The sequence below is a fragment of the Leptinotarsa decemlineata genome, unplaced genomic scaffold, assembly GCF_025532065.1.
Source record: "Leptinotarsa decemlineata unplaced genomic scaffold, Ldec_3_MD MMD2_tig00026294_RagTag_RagTag, whole genome shotgun sequence".
Lineage (NCBI taxonomy): Eukaryota > Metazoa > Arthropoda > Insecta > Coleoptera > Chrysomelidae > Leptinotarsa > Leptinotarsa decemlineata.
The window spans coordinates 3,312,449-3,338,424 of record NW_027412674.1 but is presented as its reverse complement, the minus strand read 5'-3'; the positions used below and the strand labels follow the sequence as shown (position 1 = coordinate 3,338,424).

At 34.3% G+C, this 25,976-nt stretch overlaps 2 protein-coding genes across 16 annotated transcripts in view; one reads left to right on the top strand and one right to left on the bottom strand.

Annotated features, from left to right (window-relative positions):
* The window catches only part of pdm3 (POU-domain protein pdm3), a 360,484-nt gene that overhangs the window by 224,955 nt on the left and 109,553 nt on the right, over positions 1-25,976 (top strand). The gene's annotated exons all lie outside the window — the stretch shown is intronic.
* The window catches only part of LOC141484788 (poly(A) polymerase type 3-like), a 62,602-nt gene that overhangs the window by 14,398 nt on the left and 22,228 nt on the right, over positions 1-25,976 (bottom strand). For 4 of the 11 annotated variants that reach the window (XM_074180160.1, XM_074180157.1, XM_074180165.1 and 1 more), the window contains exon 1: positions 5,324-5,561. The exons of 1 other annotated variant lie outside the window; for it this stretch is intronic. The gene's annotated coding sequence lies outside the window, so the exon portion shown is untranslated. Of the gene's footprint in view, positions 1-5,323; positions 5,570-23,839; positions 24,073-24,152; positions 24,406-25,976 lie in introns of those variants that run through there. 6 more of the 11 variants (XM_074180161.1, XM_074180158.1, XM_074180166.1 and 3 more) reach the window with 4 other exon arrangements.

Below are 25,976 nucleotides of genomic sequence, written 5' to 3'. Positions count from 1 at the left end.
TATAGTTCAATACCACCTCACAAGCCACATAAACAACAGTTGTTTTGTTATTTATTTACATAGAGGAAGATAGATTAGGTGCACAAAATGTCATATGTCACAGAATGTCTCGGAACTTGGAACTGAGTAAACAGAACAGCACGCCTCTGAAATATGTCACCTTTGTTTGTCTCCTTAAGGTAACAGATTCATTGTCCTTTATTAGCTATAACCGATGTTGCCAAATGGTGAAATAGAAACGAATCCCTTTGAATGTTGAATGCATTATTTCATTCCTCTTTTTTAAGTATTTGAATAAATTTTTAAAGAAAAGGGTTGAAATCGAAAGTTTAAAATGTATTGTTTTAGAGCTCTCTTATGAAAACTACTTGATTTTCGTCAGGAGGAACATTCCCCATTGTGCCAAGACATATTGGTGTCTATTTTAACCCCCAACAAACTTATTGAAAATAATGAAATATTTAAAAAAAAAACTTTTTTTGATAAAAAAATGCCGAGAAGCATATTCCAATTTTCCCAAAAGATATATGCTCGAAAGCCTCTCACAAATAGACTCCAAAACTGAAAAATAATTGAAGTTTATGGTATAAAAAATATCATGGTTTTCATGTCAATATTCAAATTCTAAAAACTCCTGTCTTAATAAAATTATTGCTATTAAATTAATTTCGAGAATTTTTTTGCGACGGATTTCTGTTTATTTATGTACCTATCCAAATAATAATTTGTTCTTGCCTCGTTATTGATATTTTGAGTTTCCTTATTATAGTGATTCCTTATTATGGTGAAACCGATAAGCCAATTTCATGAATAAAACTTTGTATAGGCCGATTATATAAGCCAATTTTATGAATAAAAGTTTATATATAGTTTAATTTTTTCCAAAAAATGTTGTTTTTCATATCAGTATTGAGAACATCCCTCATCCGATTTTGGTTAAATCGGGCAATGTTATTTTCAGTTATAGTTTAGATATAAATTATTGAGCTCTGTGGTGGTTAGGGACAGAGTTTAGCCAACATTTCGATGCAGAATAGAACATATGGAAATAAATCTTAATTCCTTGATTTGTTTTCGTAGCTTGCGCTGTTTTCCAAAACAATAAAACGAAAAGCAGATAAAAGCAACTAGGGTGCTTTGCATTGCTGTAAAAACAAATGTTTAGAATATGAACACAAAAAAGGGCGTTTTGAGAAAAGTTTGACAACTTGTATCTGAGAAACAATGTTTTTCCGGACCTACATTAAAAAAAAATTCATTCATGAAATCAGTAACTTGTGTTTATGGAATAATATTCATGATCAGAATGAAAATATTTTTGATTATCATAAACCTTTAATGAGACTTATCGATTTATTTTGAGCATATCAACATTTACCTGTTATGATCTGAATAAAACAACATTCATTTATGATAATCACGAACTATTTTTATGGTAACGGCAAAGTGATATTTATAGTAATAATAAATCTTTTTATGGCGACCATGAATAAAATTCACGAAAAAAATTCATGGGATTCATGAAAATGTGTTTATGAATACGTGATAAACAACGTTTACTGAAGGAATTAATGCGTTCATGAAAACCATGAAAATGTCCATTGAACGCACGAATCGATTTATCGATATCGTAAAGCACAAACAAGGGTTTTGCAGTTTTGCCTGAAATCGGTTATTTTCTCCAGAAAATATGCATATTTAAGGTGAGTATTCACCAAAAAAGTCTGTTGCATTTGAGATGAAGAAATTCCCAATTTTTTTTCTATTTGAAGTGATACAGAAATATTTTGGTACAGATATGAGCTGCACTCTTCCCAGGCGATTATCTGTACTATTACTGAAGATTGTTGTCTTTTCATCTTTTCATTTTGAAAAGAATTCGAAACAAAAATTTCACAATTCGACTCAGAGTTTTCCATATGCACATGCACAACACTTGTCATATGTAAAGTATTAGAGAAATACAGGAATTTCCTCTAATTTACTTATCATGACTAACATGAATTTGGTGGTTACCTACAAACAAAATCCAAGTTATTTTAATAATTGATCATGAACTCCATTCCAGTTGTTTTTCAATGTGCTACCTTATTGATATAAAAGTACCTACCTCGAAGTGTACTTATGAAATAGCAAATGAATATATCATTTTATTTTCGTTCTGCTTTACATTTTTATATAGTCATCTTTTACATACTCATCTGGATATGGACATCTTTGAAACGAAGTGATTATGTTCAAAAACTTCTACTATTTCCAAAGTACAGATTCACATTATAGAAATTTTCAATACATAATTGGAATATTAGGAGAGCCGAAAAGTTCATAGGCTCACACACAAATGACGCTACTAGTTTCAAATCCATATCATTTTCAGTTAACTCCAATCTTCAAAAGGCACATGTACAAATTTCACAGCTGTCCGACTTAGTTTGTGGGATAAAACATTTTGAGTAGATCAACTTTTGTTGGTCTGAAGAAAATGGATGAAAAATAATTACGTTGTTACGTGATTTTTGGCTTTTCTTAGTAAGCGATAGAACAGTTTAGGTGTATGCACCGACTAATATCTCAGTGGAGTCGGGCGTTGGTGTTATTATTATTGTAAGACAAGAAAATGCATGAGGGTTATTTACAATCAACTAAAACATACACCAATCTTAAAGCTGAAATCACTAAATCCAAGTGGCTTACTTGCCGAATTATAGGTTAGTTGAAATTAAAAAAAATGGTGAATAGTATATGTAGAGTAGGGAGGGTGAGTGTAGGCCCACAGCACTTAGGCCACATGTGACACATTGTACATCCTCTCAAGGAGTTGTCCTCCTAGGTCATCGTCCATCCTGTCCTTTCCAGGAAGGTGGACAGGTCTCTGGGAGACATCTCCTTTATATCGGCAGGTGTAGGCCAAGACTCGCCGAACACACACTCTCTCATTGACGATAACTCCGGACATTCGCATAAGTCATGCCTAACAGTTTCGTCTTTCTGTTCACACATCCTGCATAGAAGTGTATCCACTAATCCCATATTGTGGAGATGTTTCCTTAGTTGACAGTGGCCAGTCAGAAATTCTACTGTGAAGTGTAGATTTTTCCTGGTCATCGCCAGATATTTCTACGGCGCCAGCTGTCCAGGGTCGCCCAGGGTGATCCTGGCAAGATTGCATCCTTTGATTTCATCCCATCTCTTTAGGGATTGACTGACGTTTGGCTAGTTCCACAATTGTCGAGTTCATCACCGTAGGTGCCACTGGGTCCTAAAATTCTTAGTCCAACCGCTTCCTTGGCTGAATAGTCGGCAATGCGATTACCTTTACTCCTGTCGTGCCCTTTAACCCACCTCAGGATAATGTTATTATCTACCGAGGCTTTGGCTGAATCTTGGTGGCACTCTATTACTAGCCCTGTGGTAACACGTTGACTAATAGGGCTTGTCTGCTATCAGTGCAGATTGTTATGTTTTTGACATAAATTTCTTTCCTGGTTATTTCTTTTGTGGCGATCGAGATACCAGTCAGTTCTGTTTGGACCACGCTTGTATTTTTTCCCATTCCCCACTCAATCCTTAGACTTAGTGATCTAGAGTACACTCCACATCATGTGCTTTGCAGGTGAATGGTATAAATAGGTCTCTATAATACAGATTATACAAAATTTACAGGTAAAGGCAAAGAAAAACTCTCGAGAAAACGGTTCCAGAATAAAGTCTTTAAAAATCAGTCTTTATTTTAGAACGCACCTATTCACTAGTAAAACTAAATCAAACTAACCATAAATAAATGCTATAAGGCTTTTCGGAAAAATATACTCGGCTCCTTCATAGACTGAAAGGGTTTTCCTTATGTGCGCGCACTAGGCAGAAAAAAATAAAGAAACATCCACTGGGTGATACTTATCACTATGTCCTTGAGTGAATTCAATCGGGACGTTCCACGAGATAGGTTAAGACTTGATCAGTTCGTGTATCAGCTGCGTTATGTTGTGGAAATGGCCGCAGTGGTAGTGCGCCCGACTTACGATTGAAATACCGTGGGTTCGATTCCTGCCTCGACCAGATATTTTTCTCGAGATAATTTATCTGGTTGACGCTGGGATGATTCTGTAGCCGTGTTAGGAATCGAACGTTAAAAGGTAAGACCTCGTTAGTCCTTTGCTCGCACAAGTTCCTCAACTTCTGAGAGTTGTCGTTCGTAACGGGGCGACAGCTGATTAACGGAAAACAGATTTTAAACAGATTTGGTAAATTTTCGTTATGTGGACACCCGGCGATTTTGAAAAAATTTTTGACTGTACTTACGTATTTTGATGCGTAGATTACGAATCCGAAAGAAAAAAGCGGCGTTCTTTCTTATTTAAAAAGTTACGGCCCTTCAAAGTTCAGAAACGGGCAACTTTTCAGCCTTCTTTTTCACTAAATAAACTATTTAAAAACACAAGCATTTATTCGCTAGGTCACCTTTACACCATATTCCTCCTTCTTTAATACTTTTCACTTCAATAATCAACATTTTCCTTATAAAAAACTTAATTTAAAAACGAATGCTTCTCCTGGTGACATTATTCTATTTTTAGGTTAGTTACTAGTGACATTTCAGAAAAAAGCGGTTGGTATTTGCCGTCGCCTACTATTTCAAATTCGTAATACATCACCAAAAACCAATTTACGATCTAAAGAATGAAGGTAAAAAACATTTGAATTACTTCAGGAATATGGACTGCATCAGTCGTACCAACCATATCATCAACCTTAAAAACGTAAAATACAGTGATATGTAACCAAAAAGCAGCTCCGTATATTTTTCAACATTTTTATAAGAAAAATGTTGATTATTGAAGTGAAAAGTGTTAAAGAAGGAGGAATAAGCTGTAAAGGTGACCTAGTGAATAAATGCTTGTGTTTTTAAATAGTTTATTTAGTGAAAAAGAAGGCTGAAAAGTTGCCCTTTTCTGAACTTTGAAGGGCCGTAACTTTTTAAATAAGGGAGAGCGCCGCTTTTTTCTTTCGGATTCGTAATCTACGCATCAAAATACGTAAGTACAGTCAAAAATTTTTTCAAAATCGCCGGGTGTCCACATAACGAAAATTTACCACAGATTTTTATGTTGGATCGAAGATAAATAGAACTCGTTCTTCCTAGTTCCAAAAAATAGTATCTAATCCTTTTATAACCTCGAAGACTAACACAAACTCCTATTCCTCGGGAGAATTGGAAATATAAGTCGAGACGGTATCATAAAACGCTTAAAATACCATTGAAAGTGTTACGGTCTGATGGAGACAAAACGTGGTATGAAACGGAATATAATTATCGACAACTCACCTTATGTGCAAAAACCCCACGCAATCCTGAGACGTTGAATACTAATATACCACATACTTATCTCCTCTATTATGTAAGAAAATCCGGCGATATTCAGAAAATACTATAACCCAAAATGAAATTCGCCGATTTGGAATGAAATAGTGAAAAATCCGTTAAAAACGATACCTAATACGCACTATTCATCCAATTTATCCAAAATCTACACAGTCACTGTTCCGTGAACCGAAACATACGATAGAGTTTTTTCCGTAGCTACTTTTTTTTTCACAATATTCGCAGACTTTGGCCACCATTGAAATCGTTCATTTTAACCCGAGAACGAGATAAATGAATTGGCATGTGTGAGAATATATAATATACCTACAGAGTGTTCTTTCGCGGCGCTACTCTAGTATTTTAAAACCTTTTGAAATTTCATTAAAAACTCGTTACATCGTGTGTTAGTTGAGCATTGTTATTTGGCGAAAAAAATATTGTTGAAGCCAAAGCTTGGTTTGATAGACATTATTCGGACCAGGAGGATCAATCGTTGAAAGTGGTTATTTAAGATTAAACAAAATGACGACGAGGCATACAGTGGACGCCCCAAAGAGGCGTCCACATAAAAACATAAAACAAAAAAACGAAAAAACATAAAAAAAATCCACAAAATGATTTGGGATGACCGCAAAGTGAAGTTGATTGAGATAGCTAAGGCTCTAAAGATATCAAAAAAAGGTGTCTGACATATCGTACATGAATATTTGGATAGGTATGTGAAAGCTCTGTTCAAGGCGGGTGTCACGCGAGCCTGCAATCGACCAAAAATAACAACGAATTGATGATTCTGAGCAGTGCATAATAAATATAGTTTTAAAAAACTAAAAAACACGCGTTTAAATAACATCGAACTAAAAAGTTAAAGATATTTTTTTAAATAAGCTTAAAACAATAACGAACGAAAAATACTAGTATTATTTTGAAAAAAGTGACGGGCACTTGATATACAAAAAGTATGGCACAGAGCGCCCACGCTTTTTTCACAGTAATACTGGTATTTTTCGTTAGTTATTGTTTTGAGCTTATTTAAAAACATAATTTTTAACTTTTTAGTTTGATTTTCTTTAAAAGCGTGTTTTTTAGTTTTTTCAAACTATATTTAATTTTCATTTTTTACTCCGATTTATTGCTAAAAATATTTTTTTAAGTTCTAATCACTAGTATTATAAATCTTCAACAGACGGCGTACGAATGTAAAATTCCTCTAAAACAACATAATAAAGTTTGAGGTCTTAAATTCTATACTGATACAGAGATGCAGTAAGTCTCCAACAGAGGGCGGACAGCTGTATTTGTTTCGAAGCAAAGAGAAAATTTGCAGTAATAATTTCAAAAAACAATTATTCAGTATTGATTTTTTGATTATAAGTTTTATTCAAAATATTAATAAACTAAAAATATTTTTTCAGTGAATAATTTTATTTTCAAATCAATCTTTTGATTTGATATGTATGTCAAGCACCTTCATTTTAAGTGTAAAGTGAAATGAAAATTTCTATGTTTTTTTCCACTTTTATTTGTAACTAACGTTACATCAGTTTCGTCCTATATGGACATTCTCAAACTTATACAATAAACTAACAATGCCAAACAAGCCAAAGTAGACCATATCACTTCCTTTGAAGTTTCAACAAGTTTCGATGTCTGCCTGAATCAGAGCTACCTACAGTTCAACAACAAATTCTATAAACAGGATTCAGGTTTACCAACGGGCTCACCCCTTAGTCCACTTTTTGCAGACATATTTATGAACAACTTGGAGACCACTATAGTAAACTCCGACCTGGGTAAAAAACATATTCATTTATGGTACAGATATGCCTGTTTCAGAGGTACTACACGACAGCTGAACCAATTAATGATATTCATGAACAATCTCAATAACAACATTCAGTTCACACTCGAAACAGAGATAGAGAAATAGATAAATTTCTTAGACCTGGCCATTACACACAATCAGAATAAATTCGAGTTCAATGTTTTCAGAAAACCCAGCTATACAGACAACACCATCCTAAGCGATTCTTTCCATCCAGACAGTCATAAATTAGCAGCCTACAATTCAATGTTTCACAGAGCATTCTCACTGCCTTTGTCTGTAGAAAATCTAGCTAGGGAAATTGATACAATTACAATAATAATGGTTTCAACGCAGATACTATCCAGAAGTTAGTCAGGAAACAAAGCCGGAAATTCATTTACAGATGCGGACGAAATTTCCAAAAACGGTATGCTGAACATGAAAGGTCCTTCAGACTAGGAAAAAATGATTTGACGTTTTCAAACCATTCCGTTTGTCACCTCTCCTGCACATTTCAGACTTCATTCATATCAGGTATTTCTCTTATCAAAACTTCTGGGCCAAACCTTTTTTCAAGTTACCAACCAGTAAATTATTTTGGGAGATGTTAATGACGCTCAATTCTCTCCAACCCTCTTTCTATTGTATATCAACGACTTTTTGGCAGAAACGAATATTATATATTGATTTGCTGAAGCATCACACTTGTCTCGCCTTTCCATTTGGATTCCAGGACATCGGCTGCGGATGCACATCTTCACCGGCAGCAGGAGGTTGCATATCATAATGAGGATCTAGAAGTAATTTCGAATTGGGGTGAAAGTAATCAGGTTCAACACAATACCACAAAAACTCAGGCATCGGTTATGTCTTGGCACAATCATGTCGCTGGAATTGCAAAAGCCGCTTCTCGAAACTTAGAACCCTGTTCCGAACCAGAAAACTGAACACACCTCAGCAACTTCTGATGCTTTATAAATCTCAGATCAGACCTTCTTTAGGGTATTGTTCTCTTGTATAGAGCTCCGCTCCTAAGCATGTGAAATGAAAATAGGGATAACTTATATTTCTGACAAGGTAAGTAGAAGCTGGGAATTCAAAAACGTTTTATCAGATTACAACTTAAGCATGACGAAACAACACGTCCGGATTCACATGAAGTCTGTGAATCCGGACATGACATTAATACCGCGATGAAACATTTTCTTATCAATTTGAACTTTGCAGTTGAATCAAATTGCCTGCAAAGAGTGAGACAGCAAAATAGGGTGCAACTAAAAGGGTGGGTAATAAAAAGCATTAAAGAGAAAAGTAAAACTTAAAAAAAAATGTTGAACTCGATAAAAAACCTAAACGAATATGACAAATGGCAAAATTACAGTAATAAAAGAAAGCTATAAGAAATTGATAACTGAAGCAAAAAAGAACTATAACTATGAGATTATAAAGAACAGTGAAAACAAACAGAAAACCCTCTGGCAAATTGTTAATAAAGAACTAGGAAAAAATAAACATTCCAATAGAATATCATTGAAAGTAGGAGACAAAAAAACTGATCAGCCTGATGAAATTGCAGACTATTTTGTTGCTCACTTCAGCTCTATAATACACAAGAAATTGAATGATAAATTTGGTAATGACAAGTCAGTACAATGTACATCAACTACTACTGTAGATCATAGCTTCTACTTCACTATGTAACCTCGGAAGAGGTTGATAAGGTCATATCAAATTCAAAAAATTAAATAAAAAAGTGTTGGTGATGACAACATAAGTGTAAAAATTTTGAAAGCTGTTAAAGAATTCATCTGTGACGTTTTAGCTCATCTCATTAATCTGAGTTTTGAAACTTGTACTTTTCCGCAGTGTCTAAAAATAGGAAAGATAATACCCATACACAAAAAATCAGATCACAGCAACTTGGAAAACTATAGACAAGTCACTGTCTTAAATGTTCTTTCAAAAATTTTTGAGCGGACTTATTACAATAGAATAGTCAATTTTTTGGACAAGAACAGAGTTCTTTCTTCTACCCAATATGGGTTTCGTGCGGAAAGGTCGACAGAGGATGCCTTATGCGATTTCATGGGTCATGTCTATAAAGGTATTGACTCTGGACAATATGTAACCGGTATCTTCTTAGATTTTTCATGCGCCTTCGATAGTCTACAATTAGATTTTATTTTACAAAAACTGTGCACAAATGGAATTAGAGGAAATATGCTCGAACTTATGCAGTCATACCTAGTTAATAGAGAATCCTATGTTAAAGTTGAAAACTGTTGTTCTGATTATATGACGAATGATATTGGGGTGCCTCAGGGGTCTGTACTGGGGCCACTAATGTTCATCTTATTTATGAGAACGATATGCCTGAGTTCTCATCAACAGGATCTGTTACGGTTTGCAGACGACTCCTCAGTAGTGGTTACAGCGCAGATACCAGAGGCACAGAATGCTATTACACACATTATATATTCATTTGAAAATTGGTGTAATAGAAATAATCCCATCTTGAACTTGAATAAAACCGTATGTATCAATTTCAAATGCCGAGAAATTCATAATAACATAACTGTGGATGCTGTATCAACTAGTACCAATACAAACTTTTTAGGGGGCTATCTAGATCAGTGTTCAACATGAAGTGACCAAATGCAGCATGTTTGCCAGAAATTAAGCTCAGTATTCTATGCAATTTCAAAACTGAAGTCTACGGTGAATTAGATGGCTCTTATTGATACTTACTATGCATTGATTTACTCCCATTTGGCATATAATGTTATTTTATGGGGGGATTGTGTAAATTCTGGAAGAGCGTTCATATGTCAAAAGCGAATTATCTGTCTCATTTTTAATATAAAAAATAGAAACAGCTGTGAAGCCGCTTTTACAAGTGTGATATTCTAACATTTCCCTGTATTAATCTATATGAATTATCAATATATGTAAAGCAACATATTAATAAATTCACAAAAAACTTGGATTACCACTCATATCCTACAAGAAACGCGGATGCACTTTCAGTTACAAAGCATAATTTAAAGACATTTGAAAGATCTCCACACTACGCAGGTATAAGGATATTTAATAAACTTCCACAACATCTCAAAAAACTGGACCATAAAAAATTTAAAAAAGAATTGAAAACATTTCTATGTGCAAAAGGCTATTACTCCATCAGTGAATTCCTGAATGATGATTTTTTATTTACTTGTTGTCTGAGAGTTACACATGTTTGTCTGTTCTTTAGAACTATTAGTGTTTGTGACATTTTATTATATTTTGTTCAATGTAACAGTTTACGTGTACATCTATCCTAAGTATGGCTGCTATGTAGCGGGTGCGAGTAAATAATTTTGATTTTACCCTGAAGCTGCTAGATTCCATCTAGAAAAGAGCCATCCGCCTGATTGGAGACAAGTAGATACATCTCATGCAACCTTGATAGCTTAGAACATCGAAGAAAGGTTGGAGATTTATCTCTCTTCTATGGACACTTTCAAGGGAAGTGTTCAAGTGACTTGGCACATTTGATTCCACAGAGAGCGGTACATATCAGAAGTAAGCGACGGAATGTGGCTGCTCATCGTTTTGGTGTTCAACTCAGTACGCCTCGATCTCCACTAAGAAATATTCCATTAGGAGAACTGCGCTCGAGTGGAATAAACTTTCTGAGAACATTTTTCCAAATGGATTCAATCTCCAGCGATTCAAATCCAATGTGAATTACTACTTTCGCACATGCACCGCTCTTAGAGCGCCTTAACGATTCTCCTGTAGTGCTTGTGTTTTGTTCTTACAAAAATTATTAACAATAATCATTTTTCTATTCTCTAAGAAGATTGCTTTTTTATGGCTCATCTCTAAATTCGTTTTCCAGATTGATTTTTCTCAATTTGTTGTCCCACAATTTTCAATGGGACTGTTTCGGAGCTATATGAAAACTCAGAGAACAACCACCCAATTAACCGATCTGTTTAAAAAAATCAGTTTAAAATCTGTTTTTCTGTTAACCGATGCTAAAAAAGATGAAGAATTGAGTATTTCAATCCGAAAGTTTTTGATTATTTCTCGCGGTACTGATGTATTAAATCATATTTTTTGTTACTTTTCGACTAAGGTACATAATTTTATTGGATAATATATATTTATTCAATTCATACATCCCCAACTATTGGCTTTAACTCTCAGACATCTGAGTTCATGATTTCGTTCTAGTTTGAGATTTTTATGAGAAGTTCTCACTTCATCATGTAATGTATGTATTTTGTTCGTTAACAGAGAACAAATCAAGTGACATTATGAACATCGTGGACTGCCTAGAAAGTAATAAACATTTGTTGCATAGTCATAAGAGACCCTAATGTTCAGAATGCTTTATTTAATAATTTCTTCATATTGTGAAAGTCGCATATGGTACATTTTACTGTGATAATTATGCTGATGAACCTCTGTAAAACGTAGATCATTATAAATGAAAAATAATTACAAGAGTTATAATGACGGCACAGATGGTTTACGATCATTAGTACAAAATACGCGTATTCTTCAACTAACAATTTCATGAATAGATATAGGTTTAATTCATTTTTAATCTTCGTCTTGCGTATGACATCAGTAGGTATTAGTGAAGTTACATAAATATAATAAACTTGACGGTTTCTAATGGTCAGCAGTTCACGTGTTTTTCCCAAGCTCTAGTGTCAATGTGTGAAACAGTTTTTGTTTTCATCCAGAATTGCACTAAAAATATATTACATGGGTTCCATCAAAGATGTTTGAGTTTGATAGTATGATGTCTTACAAAAAGTACAGCCTTAATTTTCGCCTCAAGAAAAAGTTCAATGTGTATGTTTTTATGAAAGCATTTTCAGAGTTTTGCGTTCTCATTTTCACCGAGTTTATATTCAAATCGTGACCTTGTGAGGATTATGATCAAGTCAAAGTTAATGACGCGCATATCCACTGTCCACAAGGACGATTGTTGATGGTGTGATTTCTATCTATTCTATGGTAGCAGAGTTACCACAAAATGAGCCTCTGAAAAGGCACATTGTTGACTGAGAGTCTTTAAATTACGTCGCATGTTTTCTGTCGATTCCATACATGACGTCTTCGTGAAGAGAGATATCCATGCTTAAACACAGAAGTGTCTTTTAAGGTCAGTGGAAAGCAGTGATATTCCCTAGTGGTTCAGCCTAACACCACTGATATTCGATTACAAATGCTTTGTTTCGAGCTCTAGTTTCATACCGAAATATTTTTTTTTTGTAAGTTCAGCAAGCTCAATTAATGTAGCACTCACTTTCTTTCACAACTCATACGAAATTTCAATTTTTCAATTCAACTAGCAATGGCTTATGTTGTTTGACAGATTCTCCGTTCAGTAGACAATGATTTTTTTTTTCGAAAAGATTAGTTTTTGGGTTTAACATCTTTTAATTTTTCCATCATTTTATGGGAAGTGGGAAACTTTCGAAAAATGAAATGGAAATCAAATCAAAACTGTTTACAAGAAGGAACAAATACATGCGAAACATGTACTTTCGAATTTATATACGTTTAATTGAATAAAAATTACTTTTTCTCGTTAAGTATGTACTTCAAACAGTTATAATGGAATTGAAACAAATATCGTACAGAGGAGCACAAAATATGTATGGTGTACTTCAGTGTTTCGAAATGAACTTCGAAATTTCTGGGGGAAATAGTAGGATTCAACTTTTCATCAGCAATTTTTTTTTATAAATTCGAGACAATTTACCCAATAGTTTCGAAAATTTGTCAACTTTACGTCATTGAAAGAGACTCGTTGTTGGAATTGTCATATGGCAAGTAAAATGGAATATTTCTAGAAATATCGATATTGATGTTTGTCTTCAGGAAATTATAGAATGTTTCGTCATTTTGTAGTAGGTGAAGATATTGACTTCATATTATAGGTTTGTGAAGTATTCGTCAGGAGCTTCAAACTTATGTATCACAAGACTCTCCTTTCCAATTAATTTTTTTTCTCAGATGACGCCCAGTCGCCATCTTGAAAGTTTTATCTGTCAATTTCACTTGAAAATAAAGTGTTCATGCAATCATTTCATTATCCCAAATTTCAATTTTTGATCCGATCAAAAAATAAAGGGCGGGCATTAAAGAAATGCATTGTACACAATTTATTTATTTTCTCGCAAACATCAAATGAAGTAGGCTGGAAAGTGTTGAAGTTCTCCGGCAACACTGTACCATATTCTATTCTATAGGTTTATGTCAATGTTAAATGGATGCAGTTACCCGTTTCAAGAAGGATTGTCCGCTTTTCATTACAGCGGAAATATTAACTGAATTCTTCAATGTCACTAAGATTTTTCTCTTCATTTAACGATTGAATACATTTTTACAGTTCTCGGAAATCAGGAAACTCAATATTGATCACGATTTGAATAGAAGTCGCTATTGATAAAGAAGGCCTGGATAATAGACATCGTAATTATTCCTCATTAACGAAATTAATTGAATCTCATATTCCTGATAATTAAACAAAGAATAAAATAACTGCTTACATTAACTTGAATATAATCTCGCTTCGAATCGGGCTAACTTCCATCACGAAATGACATTTTAATGTGTTTGTGTTCATTATGTGCCGAATCCTTACGTTTATAGGTTAATTTGTAGTTAATGGATAACAGCGGCGGGTTATAATACAACATTTTTCAAATGTGCGAATTAGGAACAAAAAACAATAGAGCTGCTCAAATTTTCATGATTGTGGTTGTCAAAATTATGTCTGTTGATAATTTATCGATATTCATTTCTCAACGTTAATGAATATTCACTTGTCCTGAATATAAAATATATTTCAAGAATTTCAACAATTATATCTCCTTAAATAAAAATACACTGTATTTGAAGTTGTATTTTTACAGAATCAAATGCAATTAACAAACGGTATTATAACATTTGAGTATTTCCATTAAAAATACTGATCTTATTTTTGTGTACCCTATTTACAGTTGCCGGAATGCCATAAAAATTTAACCAGAGTAGACTAATTAGGAGTACAGGACAAATTATTCAATTGAAAAAAAAATTTAATGTTGAACGGTTTTTTTCAAATGAAAGATAATAATGGTGTGGATAATGTACTAAAAACTGAAAAATAATTGGGAAGGTCATAGGTAGCAGTCATCACACCACTATCCCCAGCAATCTACGATATTGATCGGATAATAAAATAATAAAATCTTCGGGCGTAGCGTAACCTGAGTAAATATGTGAATACTATGCCCAACGATTTTATTATTTTTATCTGATCAATACCGTAGATTGCTGAGGAAAGTGATGTGATGGCTGCTACTTAGGACCTTCCGAATAACGTTTTAGTACATTATCTACATCATTATTATCTTTTTTTCAATAAAATCGTTTTAACAACTTTTTACTTATTTTATTTTCAAGTTTTTGGTTTCTAATGTTGTTACTCAATCCTTCCCATTCTGTTCAGTTCATTTAGTGCCTCAGTATCATAAGGTAATGTGTAATCCGCCATTTCGTAGCTGCGACCATCTAAAATTTGCACCTATTCTATTAATCAAGCCCTGTCAATTGATACCCATATTGGTGAAACAATATGTAACCCGCCATTTTGTAGATGTGTCAATCTTGGATTCACATTGATACAGAATTTGATAAATTTAATTTTCATCGAAATTAAATGTGTGTACCAAATTTTAGATCAATCTGTCAACAGGAAGGGTGTCAAACAGGGCAAGCGCTAGATATTTCTAAGGCCTTTGACCGTGTGTGACATGAGGGTTTGCTGGCCAAACTACGATGTTATGGCTTGTCAGTTCATTTTTGTGTATGGCTCTTCAGCTTCCTGAAAAAACGTCCCCTGTAAGTGACCTTCGATGGATATCTCTCGAATACTTTCACCATCAACGCTGGTGTTCCCCAGGGATCCATATTGTCTCCAACCATCTTTTTACTATATATCAACGACTTATTGAAAAAACCCAAGAATCCAATGTATGACCTTGCTGACGACATCACATTTTTCTCGTCATTTCATTTGGATTACAGGACATCGGCTACGGAGGCACATCTTCACCGGCAGCAGGAGGTTGCATATCTTAAATGAGGATCTAGGAGTGATTTCGAAATGGGGTGAAAGTAACCAGGTTCAATTCAATGCCACAAAAACCCAGGCATCGGTTTTCTTCAAGAAGATAAATGTCTTCGAACCGGATATAATAATATCAGGTCAGATAATTCCGCTTTCTGCTTCGATAAGTTTGTTGGGGGTTTAAATGAACACCAATATGTCTTGGCACAATCATGTCGCTGGAATTGCAAAGGCTGCTTCTCAAAAGCTTGGAACACTGTTCCGAACCAGAAAACTGTACACACCTCAGTAACTTTTGATGCTTCATAAAGCTCAGATCAGACCTTCTTCTGAATATTGTTCTTATGTATGGAGCTCTGCCCCCAAACATACCCTGAAATTGCTGGATTTCATCCAGAATAGAGCCATGCGCCTGATTGGAGACGCGAACATCACGTGCAACCTTGATAGCCTGAAACATCAAAGAAAGGTTGGAGATTTGTCTCTCTTCTATAGATACTTCCACAGGAAGTGACTTGGCACATTTGATGCCACCAAGAGCGGTACATATCAGAAATACGCGACGTAGCTGTGGCTGCTCATCGTTTTGAGGTTCAACCCAGTATACCTCGAACTTCACTGTTCAAGAACTCTTTCATCTGGAAAACTGCGTTTATGAGGAATGAACTACCTGAAAAATTTTTTCCAAATGGATTTAATCTCCAGCGATTCAAATCTAATGTTAATCGTTACTTTCGCACAGGCATCGCTCTGGAGGCGCCCTAAGGATTTTTATTTAGTGCTTTTGTTTTGTCGTTAAAAACAGTTTAAAAATAATGATGGCTTTCTTATGAGGCAAATTAATTTTTGAAACGTCAAACGTCATTTTTGAATTACAAAAATATAAAAAACGTTGAAACTCAGGTTTAGGTAATTTGTCAGAAATAATGGGTAAAATTGAAAAATGGTTTGGGTTGGGAATCTTCCTGTCTGCTGTCGAACTTCAATAATTATCCTATGTATCTATAGTTTTCCATGTATTATACATCGATGTGTTTATCGGTAGGACACACTGTATATGGAACATAATATGATACTACCGAAATAAATGTGAAATCACACATGAAATTATCAAAAACAATAGTCAGTGTTTTTATGTCAGTTTTTTTTCAATAAAATAAGGTTGAGTGTCTTTTGAAATACTTTTGAGAATTCACGGCATGGTTAACATTTTGCTGAGATTTATTTTTATCATTATCTATGACTCGGAATCAAAATTTACAGAAATCTCTAATTATATGGTAAATATTCTACCGGAAATTTCATTTTTCCCAAACAATATTTATTTATCCATCAATTTCTATCACAATTACAAAAACAGCGTTTTGTAGAACTGTTAAGTGAAAATCTCACAATAAAGTGTTTTAGGAATACGTTAGTCATGGATTTTCATCAAGTATCGGCCAATTCCATAATATACATTGACACATATTTTGTCCCCATTTTACATAGTGGTGTCAATGGAGAATTTATCAATTCATACTTTTTTCACTCACCGTTGAAAATTTCAGAATAAAATTCACCTCACAAGTATTAACAGAAACTCTAATATCCATGAGACCCTTCAGAAAACCAAAGAGAATCTCTAAATTATTTCGTAACCGTTTGAGATGATCCTCCAATATATAGGTAAATCTAACTTATTAGGCTGCCTTTTATATGCCACATATTACAAATGATGAACTAATGACCAGCAGACTTCTTTCTGTTGAAAGCACAGATCAAAGATGGCATCTACTTTTCTAAGTAGTTCTCACCATACTCTTTTACTGTTTTGACATGCGACATAATGGAGAAATTTTCTTAGAGTAGGCTAGAAGTTATTGATAACTCCTTCAATTCGTCGAACATACAAATTTTAAGGTTCCATTCCATCTCTCAAAATCAATTGTCAAAGAATATATTTTCTTCGAAAATATTGGTCACTATTTGGATCTAGTTTTCTTATTCCAAAGGAAGACTCTTTTCAAAATGATATGATCATGAAAAGTTATCCTCATGACAAGCATGTTGTTTTTCAACAATACTGGTTTAGCAATCTTCCGCTCTATAATTATGTAATACTAGTATAGTGTTACTGTTTTTCTGAAAATTATGATAACTTTGGATATTTCTCTTATGAATGATTATTGAACTTTTCTAAAGATTATTTTCTTTTCCTTACTGTGAATGGTTATTAATGTCGCTTTTACCGTCTCATTATCTTGTTTCTTGCCAGTGATTACTGCAGCTATTTAATACTGGTGGATCACTGTTCCTCAAGACAACTCGGAACTCTATGTGGTTCGTACCCCTTTATCCAATATTGAATGCTAAGGGTTGCCTGTGCTTTGAGTTGTGTAAATAATCATCCCACTAATTATACAGTACATTTCTATAATGTTCCCCCCTTTTTATTTTTTGAACGGGTCAACTGAAAAAAATGAAATTTGAGATACTGAAATTAATGCATTAACACTTTATTTTGAAATGAAATTGACAGATGACCTTTCAAGATGGCGATTGGACGCCATCTGTAAAAAAATTAAATGGAAAGAGGGGTTTTGTGATACATCATTTTGAAGCTCCTGACGAATACTTCACAACCCTAGAATATGAAGTCAATATCTTCACCTACTACAAAATGGCGGAACATTCAATAAATTCCTGAAGACAAACACATTAATATCGATATTTCTAGAAATATTCCTCTTCATCTGCCATATGGCAATTCCACCAACCCGATAAGGTTCATCAAGTTATTTTTTGTTTGTAAAAATGACAAAAAATATTATAACGACAATGAACATCATTGTTCAATTAGAATATTCTCATTTAGTTTTCGGTTTTACTAGTAGAAAGGTACCACGTCAACAATCTCTAAAATGGTCAATTCTCGTCCATTGGAAGTAAAAATTGAAGGGATTTTTATGTACGGTGCGACACATAACTTTCACGAAACCGAAAGGATTTTCAATGAACGTTTTTCGAATCGTCCTATCTGTAGAAAATATTTGAGGGGACTTGTATCCAAATTCACAACATTCCGTAGTGTACATAACAAAAAGCCCCCAGGTCATCCGTCCATTCCGGAAGAACAGCAGGTGAAAATAATTGGTAAATCCTGAACAGTCTACTTATTCCATCGCGAATGTTTGTGAGGTCTCTCCTTCTACTGTGTGGAGACTTTTGAAAAAGAAGGTATCATCCATAAGAAATTAAAGTGGTACACCAATTAACTGAAGATTACCCTGATCGAAGAACAGAATTTTGCGAAATCATGACGGAAACCATTGCAAGACATCCTACCTATCTCCACAATATTTGTTTTAGTGACGTTAATGGAGTGACACCAACCCTCGCGTTTTCCGGGAAACACATACCCAATATCCAGAAAAAAATAACGTATGGGTTGGAATATTGGGAAACTATATTGTAGAACCTCTACTTATTGATCAAAATTTAACAGGGGAACTGTATTTGAATATGCTGGGAACTACTGTGGATCCTCTCATGACTGAAATCGTCAAAGCGAATCCTAATGAATTCGATATGGATATTGTATTCCAAAAGATAGAGTACCACCACATTACTCCAGACAAGTGAGACACTATTTGGGTACTACTTTTCTCGGTCGTTGGATTGGCCGTCGAGGTTCCACAGAATGACCAGCTCGCTCGCCAGATTTGACACTTTTGGACTTTTTTTATGGGGATATTTGAATCAAAAGGTGTACGAAACTGAATGTGCTCCAATATTGGATATACGGCAGAGAATAATAAATATTTGTAGAGATATGGACGTTACTGTGTTCGAAAATGGCGGCGTGAAATATCGGATAGGCTGTTCATATGTCAAGAAGTTCAAGGCAACCATTTCGAGCATCTTCTGAACTGACCTCAAGCTTATTACCTCATATTATGTAGTTAAACGTCAATGTATTTAGGCAATTATTACAAGTTCCGCCATTTTGTAGTAGTTGAAGATATTGACATTATATTCTAACATTGTGAAGCATTTTTCAGGAGCTTCAAAAAGATGTGTCGAAAAACCACCCTTTCCATTTAATTTTTTTTCCAGATGGCGCCCAGTGACCATCTTGAAAGTTTCATCTGTCAATTTCACTTCAAAATAAAGTATTTATGCATTAATTTCATTATCCCTAAATGCAATTTTTTGAGTCGACCTGTTCAAAAAATAAAATGGGGGGGGGGGACATTAAAGAAATGCACTATATGTGTGTTCGAGCAGTGTTGAAGATTACAAATTAATAATGGTCAACTCCCACTAGTACAGGCGCTGTCTACACACATTATATGCGGTTTGAGGAAAAGGCTATCACTAAATTCATCACTGAAACTATTATTGATGGATTCAAGTTTTTAAAAAACTCTACATACAAATATTCAGATTTCATTCCCGATTTAATTTATTATCGCTTGTAGATGAATCACCCTGTATATACGTACATTTGAAAGTACTTTTAGTGGGTCACATTGTAATCGCAGAATGAGAATTGTGGATTGTAACTGTGAAAGGGTTGGATAGGAGCGACGGAGGGGGGTCGCAGGGATGAAAATTAATGTTATGCAATTCTAGGAAGGTGGGAGACTAAATGTAATTAATTATCTGTGCTCGTAATGACTCTGACTGATGAGGTGTTCAGGGCCAGAGAACGAGGTGAAGGGGGCGAAGAAACGATAATCGACCGAATGCCTCGGGCCGCACAACCCGAATTTGCTGACGGATTTATTCGAATGATATTTTGAAATGACTGACTGAACCCAAAACGAGGTGACTCAAAGTAAGGTAGCGCGAACGGTGCAATCATTGGCATTCGAAATAGGGAAATAGGGTTAAAAATTCATAAGTGGCGAACATGAGTAATTTTTAAATAACTATAATTGAGTGTTGTGCTCGTTATGAGGAAAGGATATTCTGGAAAGTGAAGACATGCAAGTGAAAAATTATTTGGTGGATTTAGCCGCTTACTACGTGGTAGGACATCATCATATATGTAACTTACATTGTTGCAGTTTCGTTTGTATTCGTTTAAAAATGTCTCTATAGGACAAAACTGCAATAACAAATAGAAGTGGCATATATACAAAGGAAGTTTTGATTCTGATTTTTTTATGATCTACCACGTAGTAACAGCTACATCCATCAATTCATTGAAAGAAAAAAGTACAACTAGACATGCCACATACTACTTTAAACTGAAAATGAAGTACCATCAAGCATCGTAGAACTTGTAGTTCAAACAAAAGTGTCTAGGAAAGAAAAATACTTCGAAATACATCAACATCACAAACAGGAAAAAACAACAGCAGAAGAGAAGGCGATAATGAAGGCACGAGTAATCTGGCTGAAGAAAGAAGAGTGCAAAACACTGTTCTCAAAAAGCAGTATCCTGCAACACTATCTAAAGGAATTGCACTCTAAACTTACCCATGGACTCCATCAGATAGAATTTGAGAGTTTATTGTATTCGGTTGAGTATACAATACGGTTTCGTCCTACACTTCAATAACGTCATTTACAAATTAAAGTGGTATAAACCTTAAGAAGTTTCAATTCCCATTTTTCATGAAGAAGTAATTATAATTTATGTATTGCTATAGACACTAGTAACAATGGCCGCTAGTTTTGCAACGTATGCTAATTCCCAGAGCTATGCGGGATCTGGTGAAGATTCTATGCATCAAAAGGGCTAGGATAAAAAAAGATATATGAAAAAATCCTAATAGTGTTCCATACTTCTGACTGTGCCACCCGATAATTCAACCCAAAATGGAACTGTAATTTCAAGGACAATCGCCTTATTGAATTTAATAGTGAACAGACGTGAAGAAATGACATTGAGTCACAGACTGAAAAGGTAATCAACACATATAGACGGATATCTTAACAGATACTCCACCACCATAAAAAGCAAGGTAATTACATCGTTAGTCGAGTGAGCCCGACACATCTGTCAACTTAAGGGTCTTGTTTTTTTTGTAAGGTGGGAAACTTCTCAAACCACCTTATTAGCCACAAATAATTTTAGTTTGCAACCATTGCTTGCTTGCATAGTGCAAAATTTTCAGTATCGTTTAGATTCGGAAACTTGGGATTGCATTCCAAGTAATGATTTGAAAACGTCGAATCATTTTTACCTAGTCACAAGAACCTTTCATGTTCAACACACGGTTTTGCGAAATTTCGACTACATTGTCCCCCAAAAACACTATTACACTCCAGACTCTTAAACTTATGAACTCCGGAATTTACAAGTTTCCGAATCTAAACGATACTGGAATTTGGCACTTTGGAAGCAAAAGTTGGAAATTCAATTACCTATTTGGAATTCTTAGGAATTCATAATAGAATCGATCTAGATTATTTACCAGTTTTTGAATTAGCGTATCCACATTGTCACAGTTGAACAAATTTCAGGTACTCAATTAAGTTAAGGACCTCTATTACTACCAACAGTAGGTAGATATAAAAAGGCTAACATTATGATTTATTTTCAGTTTATTGTAATTGTTTGAAAATGACCTCGTGGGTCGAAGCTGCAGTAACAACATTAGTTACGAATAAAAGTGGTGAAGAAACATAGAAAGTTTTATTTCTCACTTTTCATGGTGATCTTCTAGTAGGTACATAGTAACGGCCTTATCCATCAAGCTATGACTTCTGTGAAAATTTAAAAAACTAGTATGGCAAGCAAAACAGGTAATAACTATTGCTTCATCTATTACGTTTACCCTTGGATTTGTTAATTTTTAGATAAAAAGTAGTTATATTTTTTTTGTTTCAGTACGGTCGATTTAGTTACCAACTCGAAACATCCAACAGGGCCGTGTATCAAAGAAGTTATCACCATTAAAATAAAAGATTCACAATCAAAATAGGCGCCAAGTGATTTGACCGGCTTTTATAAAAAAAAATCACTAAAATATACAAGAGATAACTACAAGATTCAAGCATTAACTAATACCCAGGGTGTTACCTAATATATGAACACTGAACAAAAAAATAATCACGATATAGAAAAACATGAAGGTGATGTAACTGATTCTTATGTACCATTTAACGATGTCATGAACCGAACAGACAATACATCAATCATTCAATTCTTCTCAACTATGAAAAAGATTTCTAGTATAATGAAAAATATAGGCATTCGTTTGTCCTTGAATAATTCACTTCACCCCAAAATACTCTTTCAATTCTTATGTTTATTGCTTCCATAACGATTGTTTGAAAAGAAAAGAAAATACTCTACGAGTAATTATCCTCGGCGATTCTACTATCCAAGTCCGCTGCATAAATTCACCAGGTGAAAAGGTGTAGCAATACAAATCTCCAAGTAGTCGCAACACTTTAGGAAGTAAAACAGGCTAAAACTTCCCTCTAGACACACAACGAGTGTAGGAAATTCATAATAGTAGGGGAACCCACGATGCAAAACGGGGATTTACTCGAGGGTCATAGAGACATATTAGATCGCAAAGCTTAGATGATAAGAAGAAAAAAATGTTATATAATATATAACTTTTAATCGGTGGGGAAAGCGGCTATAGATTATTGAATATGTAAAAAAATACTGTTGCATGGACATACTCGAGCGCGTCAGATATTGATAGCATCAATGTCCTACGTATTTTTAATAATGTTCGTATGTTAATCTGATCGTTTGCATGATGCAGGTGGTTGTACGTAAGGGTTGAAAGTGAAAACAAAAAATTCAATCGAGCGTGTCAGATTTTCTGACGGGATGTTAAGTGTAACAAAAAAAAAGATCTCATTCAATATTCTGACGATTTCGATCTGACGCAAACTCGTGCCCATTATTATAATGTGCAAAAAAATTCGCCATTTCGAAATACTCAAGCGCGTCAGATTAAGATATATATGGTTCATCTTTATGTTCTAGACGTACTGTCTCATAATCTGACGATTATCTACAGGGATTCGCCTAATCTGACAAAATTTTTTTTTTTTTTTAATCACTGAACTTATATAATTGAGAAGCTCAGGGAATAGCATGCAAATAAATAATTGTATGTTTTTTTAAAGAGAATACTTGTATTTATAAGAAAATATTTTTTAATGCTCAAAAAAATTAAATTTTTTATAATCAATTGATTAATTAATCATCATCTTCATCACGAACGATGCCATGGCGCCATCAGCTGTGATGGCGCCATGGCAACATAATTCAGAGTGGGGACGGAGTGAGAGAGTAATAGATAGAGAAATTGTGAAAGAGGAATAGAAACTCGGAGAGGGAAATATAGGTATCACACAGCTGCACGCATTAAACTTTATCGACGAATATTTGTTATTACGGCTTACGGATATCGTCAGATTATATACTTTTTGTTATCCTTGAATTCTTCAAATTTAAAAAAATAGCTACGCTCGAGAATGTCGAAATGACGTTATTTTTTTACAACTTTGCTGCCCTCCCCTTTCTTTACGTCACTCTCAAATTGTCAGATTACTGGAATACACACTTTTTAGCATGTAATTAACTCACCCTACCTCAATCTGACGCGCTCGAGAATTTCTGATGATCAATTTTTTTTACTAATCTGATCCTTTATCCTTCATGGGCGGCCTTATATATGGGGCTCATATTTGGTGGAGGTACTCAACCGGGTACAAGGTATCCCCCTGTATAATAATCTGCCGCGCTTTAGTAAATCCCGAAATCCTTGCTTGGGCTCCCCTATTATAAATATGGAACGTGGTCCGTGAGAAATGAAACGTCTAAAATTATGAACAATTCAAGGTATTTTCAAATTTTATATTTGTATATGTATTTCTAAACAAAAATGTCGAACGCTTACCTCCTTGTGTCGAAATCCCTAGCGCAACAGGAGACGTTTTGAAATCAATTATTATCTCAATCCAAACTCGATTGAATCATGGGTTGAATTCGCTTAAAAAACACAAAATATTAAACCCCTCACAGTCTTTGAAATGTAAATCCGCACTTTTGCGAAAATCAATCATGATAGTTATGAACATTTACTAGGCAGATATCTTCATGATTTTCTCCAAGAATCGCTATCTAATAAACGTACGTTGTTTCGAATTCGGACTGAGCCCAAGAGTTTTTGTCGCGAAGAAAAGAAATTTATGAAGAAATGACTACTTTTACAGGGTGTTCGTGATACAGGAAATATATTCAATTGAAGTTAATTCGATGCAAGAAAATAATTAAAAATATATAGTAACATATCCAGAGATATTAAAAAATAAGTTTTTTCAATCTTTAATTTTGAATGAAAAAATACATATAATAAAGGTATCAACAATTTAATGAAATAATTTCATTAGTAGGAAGAGTCTAGTTTTCTCGAATTGTAACAGAGAAAAATTAAAGCTAGAACCTTTTGAAGTTTCTTAATCCACCTTTTACGATATTTTAACTCGATATGTTAGAAACTTGCAAAATTAAACAATGATGGCATAGTCAATACTTGTTTTTTTGGGTTTATAACCTCCCACATTCTGAAAAAATTAAAGATAAATCAATAGGAAATCTGCTGAAGTGTAGTATATAAAGGGCAAAATGAAAAGTTCACCCCGAAAAGTTACTGCGTAATATAAAATACTGAAAAGTCCAATCAGTCAGTAACTTTTCGTATTGATAAATTTTGACTACAAATTGAAAAAATGAATTGGAAAAATTAAATATTGATATTTAGCTTTCTTAATTTGCGGCACTCTCAAAGGTCTAAATGAACCGGAAGCGAAATAGTACGTAGTAGTCTACGTAGACTGTAGACTTGGCGGTCCGTATTGAATATTTTTCATACCAACCGAGTTTTAAGCTTGGCTAAAGAGTCATAAAATGAAATTTGAAGTCATGATACGGTGACGAATAGAAATCGAGAACGCGGGGACGGTTATCGCCGTGGTGTTCAGTTTAGGAACTGATTGCGATTTGTCTGTTGGAATTCGATATTGGTACAGTTATAATTACTCAAAATTTTTGTTATCTGTTTAAAATGTGGCGTCCTTAAACAAGTACTGGTAGTAATAAGGAATGTGATAACAACGCAGACCTTTTCCAGTGTAGTGATTCCAATAGCAATGGTGAACAATGTGAACAAGAGATACTAGTGAATAAGATTCGGATGCATTTGAATATTGAAACATTTGAGTATGTTTCAATGTATACATGAATCTACATCTCAAGTTTGATTTCGAGGGAAACAAACTATTACAAGCAACATCAGATTTGACCAAAATTTCTTTCTCAACTGTACGTAAAATAGTCAAAAACAAACCTTATGGACGCAAGACGCGATGTGATACAGAATTACCAAAAGCTTTAGATGTTCATCTGATAAAATCATTGAAAAACAATATACGACTGTTACAAAAGCAATGAGATTTCTACAACTGAAATCATAAGGAAGAAATTGAAAACTTCCAGCCATAACGTGAGCTGCAGTGACAAAACTCTTTAGATTCGGATAAAGAAACTAGGATTTAGATTTAAAATAATACATTGATATGATGTAGCCGTTACTATGTGGTAGGAGATCATGATGAAAAGAGAAATGAAAATTTCTATGTTTTTTACCACTTTTATTTGTAACTAAAGTTACTGCAGTTTCGTCCTATATGGACATTTTCAAACTTGAACAATAAACTGTTTA